The sequence below is a fragment of the Bufo bufo genome, chromosome 11 (genome assembly GCF_905171765.1).
Source record: "Bufo bufo chromosome 11, aBufBuf1.1, whole genome shotgun sequence".
In the NCBI taxonomy this organism is placed as follows: domain Eukaryota; kingdom Metazoa; phylum Chordata; class Amphibia; order Anura; family Bufonidae; genus Bufo; species Bufo bufo.
Window position 1 is genome coordinate 36,228,308 of NC_053399.1, and position 16,766 is coordinate 36,245,073.

Consider the following 16,766-nt stretch of genomic DNA (forward strand, 5'->3'; position numbering starts at 1 on the left):
CGACTGGGTCAGAATCCTGTAGGCCTCTTCAGAAGAATACCCCCTGTTTGACATTTGGACTACTAAATTTAGGGGTATTCCCTGAGACTACCCAAGAAAAAAAGCAAACCTGTCTTACAAAGGGGAGGCTAGCGAAGTACCGGAGGCTGCTGCGGTTGATAAAAAATATCAAAACTGATTTTTTTATCGCCGCAGTGCTTGTAAAGTGAATGTGCAGTGATCAAAAAACAAAATTTTTTTTGTCACTGCGGTGGGGCGGGCGTGGGTGAACGCACGTGTGGGCGACCGATCAGGCCTGATCGGGCAAACACTGCGTTTTGGGTGGAGGGCGAACTAAAGTGACACTAATACTATTATAGATCTGACCGTGATCAGTTTTGATCACTTACAGATACTATAAAAGTACAAATGCTGATTAGCGATACGCTAATCAGCGAATAAAAGTGACTGCGGTGCGGTGGGCTGGGCGCTAACCGACGCTAACTACCTAACCAAGGGGCCTAAACTATCCCTAAAACCTAACAGCCAATACCAGTGAAAAAAAAAAAGTGACAGTTTACACTGATCACTTTTTTTCCTTTCAATAGTGATTGACAGGGGCGATCAAAGGGGTGATCAAAGGGTTAATTGGGGTGCAGGGGGGTGATCTGGGGCTAAAGTGTGGTGTTGGTGCTACTCACTGTGAAGTCTGCTCCTGTGCTGGATCCAACCGACGAAAAGGACCAGCACAGGAGCAGACAAGCCATATAACAGATCATATTTACTAATATGATCTGTTATCTGGCTTCTGATTCGATTTTTTGAAAATCGCCAGCCTGCCAGCCAATGATCGTTGCTGGCAGGCTGGTGACGAAATACTTCTTTAACTTTTGCCGGCCCGCGATGCGCATGCGCGGGCCGGCAATGCACGAAATCTCGCGTCTCGCGAGAGGACGCACCGGCGCGTCCACCCAGAACAACAGGACCGCCGCAAAGACGCAATCCTGCGTACGGCGGTCCTGAGGTGGTTAAATTAACATATAAAGAAGTCTAGAACCAAACAACATGGGCATTGTTTATTATCAGTGTACTGTGACGTCACTGTGTGCCGCATCTCCTCAGTGTTTATCAGTGTACTGTGACGTCACTGTGTGTAGAATCCCTGCGCTGTGACGTCACTGTGTAGAATCCCTGCGCTGTGACGTCACTGTGTGTAGAATCCCTGCGCTGTGACGTCACTGTGTGTAGAATCCCTGCGCTGTGACGTCACTGTGTGTAGAATCCCTGCGCTGTGACGTCACTGTGTGTAGAATCCCTGCGCTGTGACGTCACTGTGTGTAGAATCCCTGCGCTGTGACGTCACTGTGTGTAGAATCCCTGCGCTGTGACGTCACTGTGTGTAGAATCCCTGCGCTGTGACGTCACTGTGTGTAGAATCCCTGCGCTGTGACGTCACTGTGTGTAGAATCCCTGCGCTGTGACGTCACTGTGTGTAGAATCCCTGCGCTGTGACGTCACTGTGTGTAGAATCCCTGCGCTGTGACGTCACTGTGTGTAGAATCCCTGCGCTGTGACGTCACTGTGTGTAGAATCCCTGCGCTGTGACGTCACTGTGTGTAGAATCCCTGCGCTGTGACGTCACTGTGTGTAGAATCCCTGCGCTGTGACGTCACTGTGTGTAGAATCCCTGCGCTGTGACGTCACTGTGTGTAGAATCCCTGGGCTGTGACGTCACTGTGTGTAGAATCCCTGCGCTGTGACGTCACTGTGTGTAGAATCCCTGGGCTGTGACGTCACTGTGTGTATAGTCGCCATGGCGACCTGGCGCCTGGGATTTGTCGAGCCCTGCTCTAGTGCCCTAAAAAATTGTGTATTATTGGAATTCGGGCCATATACATTGAAGATAGTGTACTCCATATTCTGAACTCGTATCGATACCTTGACCCACCTCCCTTTATCGTCTGCTACAGAGCCCAATAGCGCAAAATTAAACGCCTTGTTAAACAATATCAGGACTCCCGCTCTCCGCTCAGAGGAAGCTGATCCGATCACCTGTCCGACCCCATAATTTCTTCATTCTCCCAAAGTCCCCAGCTAATAGATTTCCTGAAGCAGTGCTGTGTCAGATTTCATCTTCTTAAGGTGACGGAGGATCATCCACCTCTTCTGCGGCGAGCGTAAGCCCTTTACATTCCAGCTAACTATTTTCATATATACAACTATTCTCAGTACATGATATTCTAATGACAAGGGTTGCTACAGGATAGATATAACCCACGGCTGAATGAATCTGGAAGCGAGCGACGGCTGATGCATGAAAATGAACAATATCGTTTACAACACAATAAACTACCCCCCCCCCCCCCTCCTTCCCTGCCAGGAATACCTCCTAATACTGGACTCCTACTGTAACACATTAACCCCAGCTTTACCCTCTCACTTTTCCTCCCAACTTCTCTTTTTTCTGGGCTGCATAGCCTAACTACCTGTCCCCCATAACCCCTATAGTGCAAACCGCATAACATGTAGAAACCTATGAAAATACAAACATATGGGCAGTGCCGTAGAGCCTACCCCTGTGCGTATCCCCGGCTCTATCAAGCACCTTACTTTACATCCATCTCAAATCGCTGGGTTTAGATGGACTGCAAGAGTCCTGTGCCACGATTCAACCCGGCCACCTGTAATGACCGCTTTATCGTGACCAAGAGTCCCTTCTTCTTGAACGAGGGATCCGCTTGTCCACCGGGACCATTTCCCAGTCAGGCCTCCGTCTGTCTGTAGGTGGGGAACGTCTCCATTCTGGGCTCCTCGTTTTTTCTCTGCTCCGCTGTCGCTGTCTCTGGGATCTTCCTCTTTGCCTTGGCTCTCCTTCCCGGATATTCGTGCAAAGAAACTCTGCTGCAGCGTCTGGATCCTGGTAGGTTTTAACTACACCATCTAGCGTGGTAACTCGCAAAATCGCCGGGTACAACAGCTGGAATCTAATTTGCTGCCTATAGAGTTCCGAACAAACATTGCTGAATTCTCGTCGTCTCTTTGCCACCATGGCAGAGTAATCTGCGAACATCAATATGGTGTGCCCCCTTACTTTTAACGGCCCTTTGCGAGCTCTAAAGGCCCTTAGGATGGCCTCCTTGTCGTTATAGTCCAGAAACCGCATGATGACTTGGCGCGGTATTGATGTTAGGTTCTGGGAACTGGTGTTACTATGCGCATGAGAGTCCATAGTGGGTCCCACCCGGTGTACCCTCTCCACCTTATGCCTCCCACTCAGATTTAGGACTTGTGGGATCTCAATCTCGCAAATGTCCTTTGAAGCCGGCTGCTTGATGCTCTCTGGCAACCCCACTATCCGCAAGTTATTCCACCTAGACCTGTTTTCTAGGTCTTCTAGGCGGTCTTTCAACACAATATTCTGTTTAAAAAGATCTTGTGCATCGCGGTTATATCTAGAGACCTCCTCCTCCACCCTTGCCACCCGTTGCTCCAACTCTTCTATGCTCGCCTCATGTCTCGCTACAGTATCATGTAGCTCATGCAGAGACTGCGAGAGAGTCTTAGCGAGAGTCTCCTTAATGTCAGGAGCTAGGTATTTGGCCACTTCGATGGCTAAAGTTTTATAGTCTATTTTGAGCAGGTCCTCAGTCGGCTTACCGCTGTCATCAGCCGGGTTGTCAGCTCCCTTGCTGGTATTCGGGGATCCAGGGCGGGAGTCCGCCATCTTGCTCAGCGCGGTGCTTGCGGTTTGCTTTGCCCCGCTTTTAATTTGCCGTCTGCCACTCCGTAATAAGTAACGGTCCATGGACCGGAGACCGTCGCTGTGTGGGTACTCCCAGGTGACTTTCGGAGCCCCTCGATGCCGCTGGAAACGGAGTGCAGGTGGAAATAGAGGGACAGGCGCCGGAGCTCACTCACTCTGAGTCCTGCATCCCAGCGCCGGAACCGGAAGTCCCAGCACTGTCTTCTTGTTCCTGCGCTGTAACTCGCTAATAATCATTGGCGGTCCAGCGTTAATATGTTATATGGAGTCATTGGTGTCAGTGTGTTATTGAAATCATACATTCCACTGGGATTGTGGCTTAGGGCTCATGCACACGAACATATTTTCTTTCAGTGTCCGTTTTTTTTTTTGTGTGCGCCTTATGCGGAACCATTCATTTCAATAGGTCCAAAAAAAAAAAAAAAAAAAAACTGAAGTTACTCCGTGTGCATTCCGTCTACGTATGTCCATTCCGCAAAATAATAGAAAATGTCCTATTATTGTCCTCATTACAGACAAGGATAGGACTGTTCTGTTAGGAGCCAGCTGTTCTGTTCCGCAAAATACGAAATGCACACAGACATCATCCATATTTTTGCGGACCGCAAAATACATACGGTTGTGTGCATGAGCCCTTTATATGTAGGCATTCATTAGTGGCTGTGGAGCCTATGGAGAGGGGAGCGCCATTGTGCAGGGAGGAGAGAATACTTACCTTTCCATTCTGATGGCAGCTGCGCTCCTCCACTGTGTGTGAAGTTGTCAGCACCTCCACTTCTAGGTGGACCGTAGTTGCCGGCGGCTTTACACACAGTGGACGAGTGATATATTATATTTACAGAACATGCCATAAATGTCTTGATGGATGTGGGTCTCACCTCTGGGGCTTGTGCATCTAGGTGAAAAATAAATGGAGAGGTGGCTGTGTCCCTCTCCATTTATTTCTACAAAATCATCAGAAGGTAAGTGGGTCTAAAGATGATATTCTGTGGTTAGGCTATAAATGTCTAAGATGGGAATATCCATACCTAGAACCCTAATGATTTGTCATTAACCCCTTAAGGACCCACGTCGTACATGTACGGCGCTGGTGGACGTGACTTAAGGACCAGCACCGTACATGTACGGTGGGCTGATCAGGCGGCTGCAGGAGCTGCGCCCGCCCGATCAGCGGCACGGACCCGGCAGTCACTGACCGCCGGGTCCCTGCTGCATATGCCGGCATTGGTGAAAACACCGATGCCGGCGTATTAACCCCTTGTATGCCGCAGTCAAAGCTGTCCGCGGCATGCAGAGGACCCGATGGCAGAGAAGGCAGCCCGATGCCTTCCATAGACTTCAGGGCTTGTCTTCTACGGAAGACTGTGAGATCCAGCCCCTTAGGCATGCAATGCATTACAATACAGGTTGTATTGAAATGCATTGCAGAGGGAATTAGACCCTAGAAGTTGAAGTCCCAGAGTGGGACAAAAATAAAGTGTTTTTCACAATAAAAAAACTAAGTTTCAAGTAAAAAAAAAAATGCCCCTTTCCCAAAATAAAAAAGGGAAAAACAGACATATTGGGTATTGCCGTGTCCGTAACGGCTCTATAAGAATATTACATGATCCACCCCCTCACCTGAACGCCATAGAAAAAAATTAAATAAAAACTGTGCTAAAACAACTATTTTTTTGTCACCTTAAGGCTGGTTTCACACGGGCGTTGCGGATTGGGGCCGGATGCGTTCAGAGTGCGTTCAGTGAAACTCGCACTATTTTGCAAGCAAGTTCAGTCAGTTTTGTCTGCGATTGCGTTCAGTTCCGTTTTTTCTGCGCGGGTGCAATGAGTTTTAAAGCGTTTTTCACGCGCGTGATAAAAAACGGAAGGTTTACAAACAACATCTCTTAGCAACCATCAGTGAAAAACGCATTGCACCCGCACTTGCTTGCGGATGTAATGCGTTTTTCACTGAAGCCCCATTCACTTCTATGGGGCCAGGGGTGCGTGAAAAACGCAGAATATAGAACATGCTGCGATTTTCACGCAACGCAGAACTGATGCGTGAAAAACAACGCTCATGTACACAGACCCATTGAAATTAATGGGTCGGGATTTAGTGCGGGTGCTATGCGTTCACGTCACGCATTGCACCTGCGTGGAAAACCCGCTCGTGTGAAAGGGGCCTAAATCACAAAAAGTGCAACACCAAGCTATTAAAAAGGCGTATGCCCCCCAAAATAGTACCAATCAAACCGTCACCTCATCCTGTAAAAAAATTAGTCCCTACATAAAACAATCAGGCAAAAAAAAAAAAAAAACTATGGCTCTCAATATATGGAGACACTAAAACATTATTTTTTTTTTTTTAGTTTCAAAAATGCTTTTATTGTGTAAAACTTAAATATATTAAAAAAAAGTATACATATTAGTTATCGCCGCGTGTCTAACAACCTGCTGTATAAAAATATCACCTGATCTAACCCCTCAGGTGAACACCGTAAAAAAAAAATTAAAAAAAGCCATTTTTTTTTCACCTTACATCACAAAAAGTGTAATACCAAGCGATCAAAAAGTCATCTGCATCCCAAAATAGTACCAATCAAACCGTCATCATATCCCGCAAAAAATGAGACCCTACCTAAGACAATCGCCCAAAAAATAAATAAAAACTATGGCTTTCAGAATATGGAGACACCAAAAAAATCATTTTTTTCAAAAATGCTTTATTATGTAAAACTGAAACAAACAACCAAAAAAGTAGTCATATTTGGTATTATTTCGTCCATAACTGCTCTATAAAAATAGCACATCATCTAACCTGTCAGATGAACATTGTAAAAAAACAAAAAATAAAAACAGTGCCAAAAAAGCATTTTTTTTTTTGTCACCTTGCCCCACAAAAAGTGTAATATGGAGCAACCAAAAATCATATGTACCCTAAAATAGTACCAATAAACCACCTTATCCCGTAGTTTCCAAAATGGGGTCACTTTTTTGGAGTTTCTACTCTAGGGATGCATCAGGGGTCTTTAAATATGGCATGCCAACTTTAAAATTATCCCAGCGAAATCTGCCCTCCAAAAACCACATGGCGCTCCTTTCCTTCTGCACCCTGGTGTGCGCCCATACAGCAGTTTATGACCACTTATGGGGTGTTTCTGTAACTACAGAATCAGGGTAATAAATATTGAGTTTTGTTTGGCTGTTAACCCATGCTTTGTTAGCGGAAAAAAAATGAATTAAACTGGAAAATCTGCCAAAAAAGTGAAATTTTTAAATTTCATCTACATTTTCCTTTAATTCTTGTGGAACACCTAAAGGATTAACAAAGTTTGTAAAATCATTTTTGAATACCCTGGGGGTAGGGCTGCAGTAATCGATTATTTTAGTAATCGAGTATTCTATCAATAATCGAGTAATCTAATAAGAAAAAATTAATTAGTAGACTGTTTTTTTTATAAAAACTCATAAGACCCCCTGCCATTAGTCCCCAACACCCTTCTTTCCCCACTGTGCGATCAACCCAAGTGCATCAGTTCCCCCCAGTGCCATCAGCTCCACTATCCCCCAGTGCCATCAGCTTTCCCCCGTGCCATCAGGTCCGTTCCCCTAGTCCCATCAGCTCTCCCCCACTCCAGCGCCATCAGCTTTTCCCCACTCCAGCGCCATCAGCTCTTCCCCACTCCAGTGCCATCAGCTCTTCCCCACGCCAGTGCCATCAGCTCTTCCCTACTCCAGTGCCATCAGCTCTTCCCCACTCCAGTGCGTGCCATCAGCTCTTCCCCACTCCAGTGCGTGCCATCAGCTCTTCCCCACTCCAGTGCGTGCCATCAGCTCTTCCCCACTCCAGTGCGTGCCATCAGCTCTTCCCCACTCCAGTGCGTGCCATCAGCTCTTCCCCACTCCAGTGCGTGCCATCAGCTCTTCCCCACTCCAGTGCGTGCCATCAGCTCTTCCCCACTCCAGTGCGTGCCATCAGCTCTTCCCCACTCCAGTGCGTGCCATCAGCTCTTCCCCACTCCAGTGCCATCAGCTCTTCCCCACTCCAGTGCCATCAGCTCTTCCCCACTCCAGTGCCATCAGCTCTTCCCCACTCCAGTGCCATCAGCTCTTCCCCACTCCAGTGCCATCAGCTCTTCCCCACTCCAGTGCCATCAGCTCTTCCCCACTCCAGTGCCATCAGCTCTTCCCCACTCCAGTGCCATCAGCTCTTCCCCACTCCAGTGCCATCAGCTCTTCCCCACTCCAGTGCCATCAGCTCTTCCCCACTCCAGTGCCATCAGCTCTTCCCCACTCCAGTGCCATCAGCTCTTCCCCACTCCAGTGCCATCAGCTCTTCCCCACTCCAGTGCCATCAGCTCTTCCCCACTCCAGTGCCATCAGCTCTTCCCCACTCCAGTGCCATCAGCTCTTCCCCACTCCAGTGCCATCAGCTCTCTCCCAACCCCAGTGCCATCAGCTCTCTCCCAACCCCAGTGCCATCAGCTCTCTCCCAACCCCAGTGCCATCAGCTCTCTCCCAACCCCAGTGCCATCAGCTCTCTCCCAACCCCAGTGCCATCAGCTCTCTCCCAACCCCAGTGCCATCAGTTCTTCGCCAACTGCGCATCTAGGCTGCAAAAAAGTGTCACACATCTGGTATCTCTGTATTCAGGAGAAGTTGAGGAATGTGTTTTAGGGTGTCATTTTACATATACCCATGCTGGGTGAGAGAAATATCTTGGTCAAATGCCAACTTTGTTTAAAAAAATGGGAAAAGTTGTCTTTTGCCGAGATATTTCTCTCACCCAGCATGGGTATATGTAAAAAGACACCCCAAAACACATTGCCCTACTTCTCCTGAGTACGGCGATACCAGATGTGTGACCCTTTTTACCAGCCTAGGTGGGCAAAGGGGCCCACATTCCAAAGAGCACATTTCGGATTTCACAGGGCATTTTGATTTCAAACTACTTCTCACACATTAGGGCCCCTAGAATGCCAGGGCAGTATAACTACGCCACAAGTGACCCCATTTTTGAAAGAAGACACCCCAAGGTATTTCTTGATGGGCATAGTGAGTTCATGGAAGTTTTTATTTTTTGTCAAAAGTTAGTGGAATATGAGACTTTGTAAGGAAAAAAAAAAAATCATAATTTTCCGCTAACTTGTGACAAAAAAATAAAAAGTTCTATGAACTCACTATGCCCATCAGCGAATACCTTAGGGTGTGTACTTTCCGAAATGGGGTCAGTTGTGGGGTTTTTCTACTGTCTGGCCATTGTAGAACCTCAGGAAACATGACAGGTGCTCAGAAAGTCAGAGCTGCTTCAAAAAGCAGAAATTCACATTTTTGTACCATAGTTTGTAAACGCCATAACTTTTACCCAAACCATATTTTTTTTTTACCCAAACATTCTCCAGCTTTCAGCCTACAACAAGGCATGGTGGGAGTTGTAGTTTTACAACAGCTGGAGGGCCGCAGGTTGGGCATCACTGATATATAGCTTTATAGGAGGCGGTCCTATCAGTGATTGACAGCCTTCTCTCTATGACCGTGTGTACAGGGATAGCTGTCAGTCACTGATGGGGCCGCTTCCGGGACTTCAAAGCCGGATATATACAAAACTATATATCAATCTGCTCAACTCCTCCTTCTTTAAAACAAAGTTTCCTTCTGTTTTTTGCTTTTTTTTTCCCCAATTGTCTGCAGGAAGCCACATTTGAGGACTGCTATATTGTAAGCTCTGCCATAGACAGATATTTCTGTATTATTATGGGCACCTGAAAGTCATGAGTTTTTTATCCCCTCACATTTAACTTATTTTGCAGTTTTCTAGACTCGTTCTTGCGTATAGCACCCAGCGGGCTGTATTACACTGCCCAATGTTTGGGTAGTGCAGGTGCCAATGGGTAGTAACACATCCATCAGCACTTGTTTGCATCGTCCTCTTCTCTTCTATTCATATCGGTAGGACATCACTGATTACCCAGGGGCGGTGAAGGATGCCCATTAGACGGTTTGCTCATTGGCTGCTTAATTATACAGCCCAGTTATTGGGAACAAGCAGTCCCATGAACACTTGTTCCTGATAATTGACCCGAAAATCATACTGTCTTATTGGCCATAGATCTCATCTTACAGGGAAATTTCCCAGTGGGTCGATGCCCAGAGGGCCGCCCAAGCCCCCATCTCTGCCGCTGGTCGGGTACATAATGAGCTCTCAATGGTAATTAATGCTGTGGGAATCAGGTACTCATGTCCCCGGCCAGTGACCGCACATGTCCTCCTGAATTCATCTGCTGTGGCTGCATCTCACCACCTAAGTCCTGAATTGTTACAATTATCTACTTGTCTAAATCTGGGTTAAAGGGGTTAAGCGACCATTTGTAACTGTTGATCTATCCGACACCTGAGACCCCTGCTGATCAGCTGCTTGAGAAGACCCTATGGGTGCCGTGGTTGCCTCAACTTACCGGAGGCCAGTGACCTCCCGACCATCAGTCACGTGTCCTAGGCAATGCCTAGGCCAATTTACTTGTGTTGGACTCCCACCGACCAGATGCTGATGACCAATTCATAGGATAAGTCATCCGTTACAAACAGTCGGCTATACCCTTTAAGTCATCATATACTCTAAAGCTTGAAAATCCTGTGCGAATTGCATATTTCCTGGTCTCTCCTGTCAGCATGAGCCATGTCTCATGATGAGGCACCTTCCGTTTTTCTATTTCGAGTAGCAGCAAATGTACAGCTTGTATATGTACAGTATGTACAGACACAAGCAGAGGCCAAAAAGCACAAGAGTGATGACACAAGGCAGGGAATTGTAGTAATATCAGGGAGGGAATAGGGAAGTGGGAAGTTTTTGTGCCTAGATATTGTCATGCAATGTCTGTAGACTTTTAAAGGGGTTTTCCAACTCTCATCCCCTAGATAGGTCATCAGTATCTGATAGGTGGGGGTCCAACACCCGGGACCCTACTGATCAGCTGTTTGAGATGGCCACTGTACTCGTGTGAGCGCCGTGGCTTTCTTACAGCTTTAGGGTCCGCAATACACTCGGCTGGCACCCCCATAGAACTGCCTATTCTTGTCTGCAATATTTTTTTCGGGAGCCGCGGAAGAGGCTCCGTTCTCCCACCTTTGTCACCTCCCTCCAAGTCTTGATTGACAGGGCCAGACAGCGTTCGCATCCTCCTGCCGGCCCTGAGTACATGGTAAAACCCGACATCTCTCCTGAGCACAGTCCTGTACATAATACAGCGGCTATGCTTTGTATTATAGCCCAGCCCTATTCACTTCAATGGGATTGACCTACAAGTATGCCATGTTACTAATATACGTTGATATCACATTGCCTAGGAAGAGGCCACAGCGCTCACAATTTTATTCAATATCTCCTTGGCTACGCTAAATTTTTAATTACATGCAATTACAAAAGTATTCAGATCCAGGTGTTGGTTTGAAAACTGTAGAATATTTTTCAGGGGACAATCCCTGTAAGTACAGTTGTAAGTATCCACTCACCACGACCCCCTACAGTTACCGACCCTTTTTCTCCTCTTTTATTCCCTTCTTCATATTTTTCAGCTCTTCTAGATTTCCGCTGTTGAAAATCTTCAACTGGGGTCCAATCCTAGGTGTACATTAGCTGGCAGATCACCAGGTTTACCAGTCTAAGAATGGTTAGCTCTCGTGGTGCATTTGCTTCACAATCTAACTAATCAAATTCTAAATTGTGTTATTTTGAAAAAGTCATGTTACAAGGAAGATTCTCTATCTACAATATGGAGTAATTACTGTTGCTGACCTATAGGATTGTCGCTTGATGTGTATGGATATACAGTACCAGAACAGCAAAGCGATCACATACTTAAAAGGTTCTTGCTGCGTCTGCAGTGTACGTTTTAACAAACCCATAGACTTCCATTATACCAACAGAGGCCCAAAGCGTGTTCTCCATAAAACAGGCATCTATTTCCATGCTTTTTTGTGCCAACACATGCACCCCAGCTTTCCTTTTGGAAATTTTCCTGATGGAAGCCTTGGATATACACCGCGACATAGTTTGAAGTGTCCAAATGCAATGCAAAAATGGGCATTTAAAGGGGTTGTCCAGAATTATGATAGATGACCTATACTCAGAACTGTGTGGGTCCCTGCACCCCCATAATCCTTTCCCATTTGCTAAAATGGGACAAACAGCTATAATTACCCTGTACTGCAGCATACAAGTAAAGAATGAAGAGGACACAGAGCTCACACTAATGTCCTTTAAACAGCTGATCGGCGGGAGTGCCGGATGTTGAACTGCCACCTATCTGATATTGATGACCTTAAACCCAAGTAATCCACACTTCATTCTTGGGAATAGCAGAGTCGTAGCGATCAGGCCCTCACCAGAAATAGGGTTGTGCAACCATTATTAGATCTCAGAAGTGTCCTTAAAGACAAGTCTAATTCCATACACAGTCATGAGTGGGATTTACTAAAGTCTTAAAGGGATTGTCTCACTTCAGCAAATGGCATTCATCATGTAGACAAAGTTAAAGGGGTTCTGCACTTTGTTTTAACTGATCATCTATCCTCTGGATAGATCATCAGCTTCTGATCGGCGGGCGTCCGACACCCGGGATCCCCGCTGATCAGCTGTTTGAGAAGGCAGTGGCGCTCCAGCAGCGCCGCGCCCTTCTCACTGTTTACTGCCAGCCCACTGATGTCACGACTAGTTTCAACTAGCGTGGACGGGGCTAAGCTCCATTCAAGTGAACAGACCTTAGCCCCGCCCACGCTAGTTGATAGAGGATAGATCATCAGTTAAAACAAAGTTCAGAACCCCTTTTATACAAGGCACTTACTAATGTATTGTGATTGTCCATATTGCCTCGTTTGATGGCTGCATTCATTTTTCCATCACACATTAATTTTTCCATTATACATTGCTTATTTGCAGGAATTACGACCACCCTGCAATCCATCATCGTTGGTCATGCTTGCACACTATACACTGCGTGCAGAATTATTAGGCAAATGAGTATTTTGACCACATCATCCTCTTTATGCATGTTGTCTTACTCCAAGCTGTATAGGCTCGAAAGCCTACTACCAATTAAGCATATTAGGTGATGTGCATCTCTGTAATGAGAAGGGGTGTGGTCTAATGACATCAACACCCTATATTAGGTGTGCATAATTATTAGGCAACTTCCTTTCCTTTGGCAAAATGGGTCAAAAGAAGGACTTGACAGGCTCAGAAAAGTCAAAAATAGTGAGATATCTTGCAGAGGGATGCAGCACTCTTAAAATGGCAAAGCTTCTGAAGCGTGATCATCGAACAATCAAGCGTTTCATTCAAAATAGTCAACAGGGTCGTAAGAAGAGTGTGGAAAAACCAAGGCGCAAAATAACTGCCCATGAACTGAGAAAAGTCAAGCGTGCAGCTGCCAAGATGCCACTTGCCACCAGTTTGGCCATATTTCAGAGCTGCAACATCACTGGAGTGCCCAAAAGCACAAGGTGTGCAATACTCACAGACATGGCCAAGGTAAGAAAGGCTGAAAGATGACCACCACTGAACAAGACACACAAGCTGAAACGTCAAGACTGGGCTAAGAAATATCTCAAGACTGATTTTTCTAAGGTTTTATGGACTGATGAAATGAGAGTGAGTCTTGATGGGCCAGATGGATGGGCCCGTGGCTGGATTGGTAAAGGGCAGAGAGCTCCAGTCCGACTCAGACGCCAGCAAGGTGGAGGTGGAGTACTGGTTTGGGCTGGTATCATCAAAGATGAGCTTGTGGGGCCTTTTCGGGTTGAGGATGGAGTCAAGCTCAACTCCCAGTCCTACTGCCAGTTTCTGGAAGACACCTTCTTCAAGCAGTGGTACAGGAAGAAGTCTGCATCCTTCAAGAAAAACATGGATTTTCATGCAGGACAATGCTCCATCACACGCGTCCAAGTACTCCACAGTGTGAATGGCAAGAAAGGGTATAAAAGAAGAAAATCTAATGACATGGCCTCCTTGTTCACCTGATCTGAACCCCATTGAGAACCTGTGGTCCATCATCAAATGTGAGATTTACAAGGAGGGAAAACAGTACACCTCTCTGAACAGTGTCTGGGAGGCTGTGGTTGCTGCTGCACGCAATGTTGATGGTGAACAGATCAAAACACTGACAGAATCCATGGATGGCAGGCTTTTGAGTGTCCTTGCAAAGAAAGGTGGCTATATTGGTCACTGATTTGTTTTTGTTTTGTTTTTGAATGTCAGAAATGTATATTTGTGAATGTTGAGATGTTATATTGGTTTCACTGGTAAAAATAAATAATTGAAATGGGTATATATTTGTTTTTTGTTAAGTTGCCTAATAATTATGCACAGTAATAGTTACCTGCACACACAGATATCCCCCTAAAATAGCTAAAACTAAAAACAAACTAAAAACTACTTCCAAAAATATTCAGCTTTGATATTAATGAGTTTTTTGGGTTCATTGAGAACATGGTTGTTGTTCAATAATAAAATTAATCCTCAAAAATACAACTTGCCTAATAATTCTGCACTCCCTGTAGTTAAAAAACAGTCCTGACCACCAGAGAGGCTGACTCTTTTTTTTCTATAGTGTGCAAGCATTACCACCACTGCTGGATTGCAGGGTGGTCGTAACCATGGAAACGAGCAGTGTATAACGAGATGGAAAAATGAATCCAGCCAGCAAAGGAGACAATATGGACAATCACAGTACATTAGTAAGTGCCTTGTATTAGCTTTGTCTACATGATAAATGCCATTTGCTGAAGTGAGACAACCCCTTTAAGGTTATTTGTAGTATTTTATTTGTTACCGTCAGTACATTCTGTCAAAGTTCCCCTTGACAATTCATTTTTTTGATTGGCATCATTTTTCAATTACCTGTTCATTAGACCTACCAATTAGACCTGTTCATTAGACCTACCAATGTTCTCTCTCCATACGTAACATGTTTCTGTTACACACATTTATTGCCATTTTAAACTAATTGCTCAGTGCTATGTGCCATGTGGCTCATACCAGCTTTCCTCGTGCCACGCATTTTGACTTCTAATGTGCATTGTACGTTGATTAGGCACACAGATTCTTAATGAGCGAGTCATCATAAGTCAGAGCAGCATTTTTCCTGTGTTAATTGTGTGCATTTCACTTGAGTAATTCCAAAGATTTGTACTTACCTACACCTACAGTGTTTGTACTTACAAGCAATGGTGATTAGAATTGTTCTAGTCATCTCTGTGGTAACCATGTTAAAGTAGTACTCCCACAAAAATGTTTATTCTCTGACCTGTGAGAAAGGTAGATGATGTAAACTGTAGTGAAGGTACTTTTCTTACCAGTGACTGTATTTGTGAGTTATAACCTCCCTTCTGATCCTCAGCTGTGTCATGTGACCAGCACCCTGCTTCTCCAAATAACAGCATCTTCTGTGTGCACAGGAAGTCAGTTTCCCTATGTATTCCTATTGGAGCCTCAATGTCAGTCTCATAAGATTGAATAGAGAAGTAACTGACTTCCTGTCCCGTGTCAGGTGGAGAGGCAGAGTGTTAGACACAGCTGAGGATCAGAAGGGAGGTTATAACTCACAATTACAGTCATTTCCTTCACTACAGTTTACATTATGTACCTTTCTAATGGGCCAGAGAATAAATATGTTTGTCGGAGTGCTTCTTTAAAGTATAAGTATCCACAAATGTTTGGCTTCAGCGAGGTACTAGCTGAACCCATTGTTACCGATACTACAAAAACAAGCCCTACTCCAAAACGCATTTCTGTAGGTGAAATCAGCATCTCCGACTTGTGTCGTAAGAAGGCCAAGGTGGATGAGTTGCTATTATAGTTACTTGGTCTCCAATAAATATGAGTAGCTGTCATTAGAAGCTCTACCGCAGGGGTGCACAACCTTTTCTGGTTGGGGGCCACATTGTCAGCCTGAATCAATTCCAAGGGCTGAAAATAAACTTAAAGGGGTATTACCAACTGAAATACTATATTTTTGGCATATTGAACATACAGTATATATCATAAATGTCTAGTCACACTTCTAGTAATCCCATCTAAAGGGAGAATACATGAAAGATGTGAGCAGCCACAAGACATAGACCTACATGTCTGTTACCAGATGGTTGGGGGCTGCACAGAATGGTATCAAGGGCCTCATGTTGTGCACCCCTGCTCTAGAGACTACCTGCGACTGCACCAAGTACATGGTAAAGAGCTGGGGCAAGGACAATTCCCATATCCAAGTATGCCTGCACCAATTCCACTTCAACAAAATGTTATCCTGTGCCGGAGCTGATATGCTCCAGACCGGTATGCTTGGTGCCTTTGGGAAGTTTCGAGGCACAGTGACCAGAGTCCACCTTGGTTGAAGCTCTGTACAGAACTAAGTTCAAGTTCCCTGGACGTTAGAAGATCCACGTTTGATGGGGGGCCTCTGACAGAAAATAAAATATATTTATGATTAACGTGTGTAAACTTTTCTAAATCTATATGACAGTTAATAAATTAATTACACAATATTAATAACAGGTAATATTTTTTTAAGCTGGAGTCAAAGTCAGCACATTTCTACCAACCCCACCCAAAACTAGTTTGACTCTATAGCCCTGCTGCAAACAACTTTAATGCCATGGAAGATGTGTCTCATTCCTGATGGCTGTGGTGTGAAGTACCTCCCTAGCCATGGCCCCCTAGATAGATGGAGGGCATGCATGATGCATAAAGGGGTTTCACTTTTACCTGGTCCTGGTTCTTTCGAGAGCTTGCATCAGTACAGTTCCAAGTGCAGTCATCAGAAAAAAAATATCCAGAAGTGTAATCCTCCCTTTGTGAGTCCACCCTACCTCTACGCCTGCGTTGACACAACCTGATTTAAAAAATAGTTTGTAACAGACATTGCCGCCGTTGCTATTTTATCACTTGTCTCTAGCAATTTTCTATAGATTCCTCAATGGACTTATAGACATCGATACATAGACTTCGCAGAACCCTAGTCTAATTGTCCCAATTTTGGTAGCCCAAAATGGC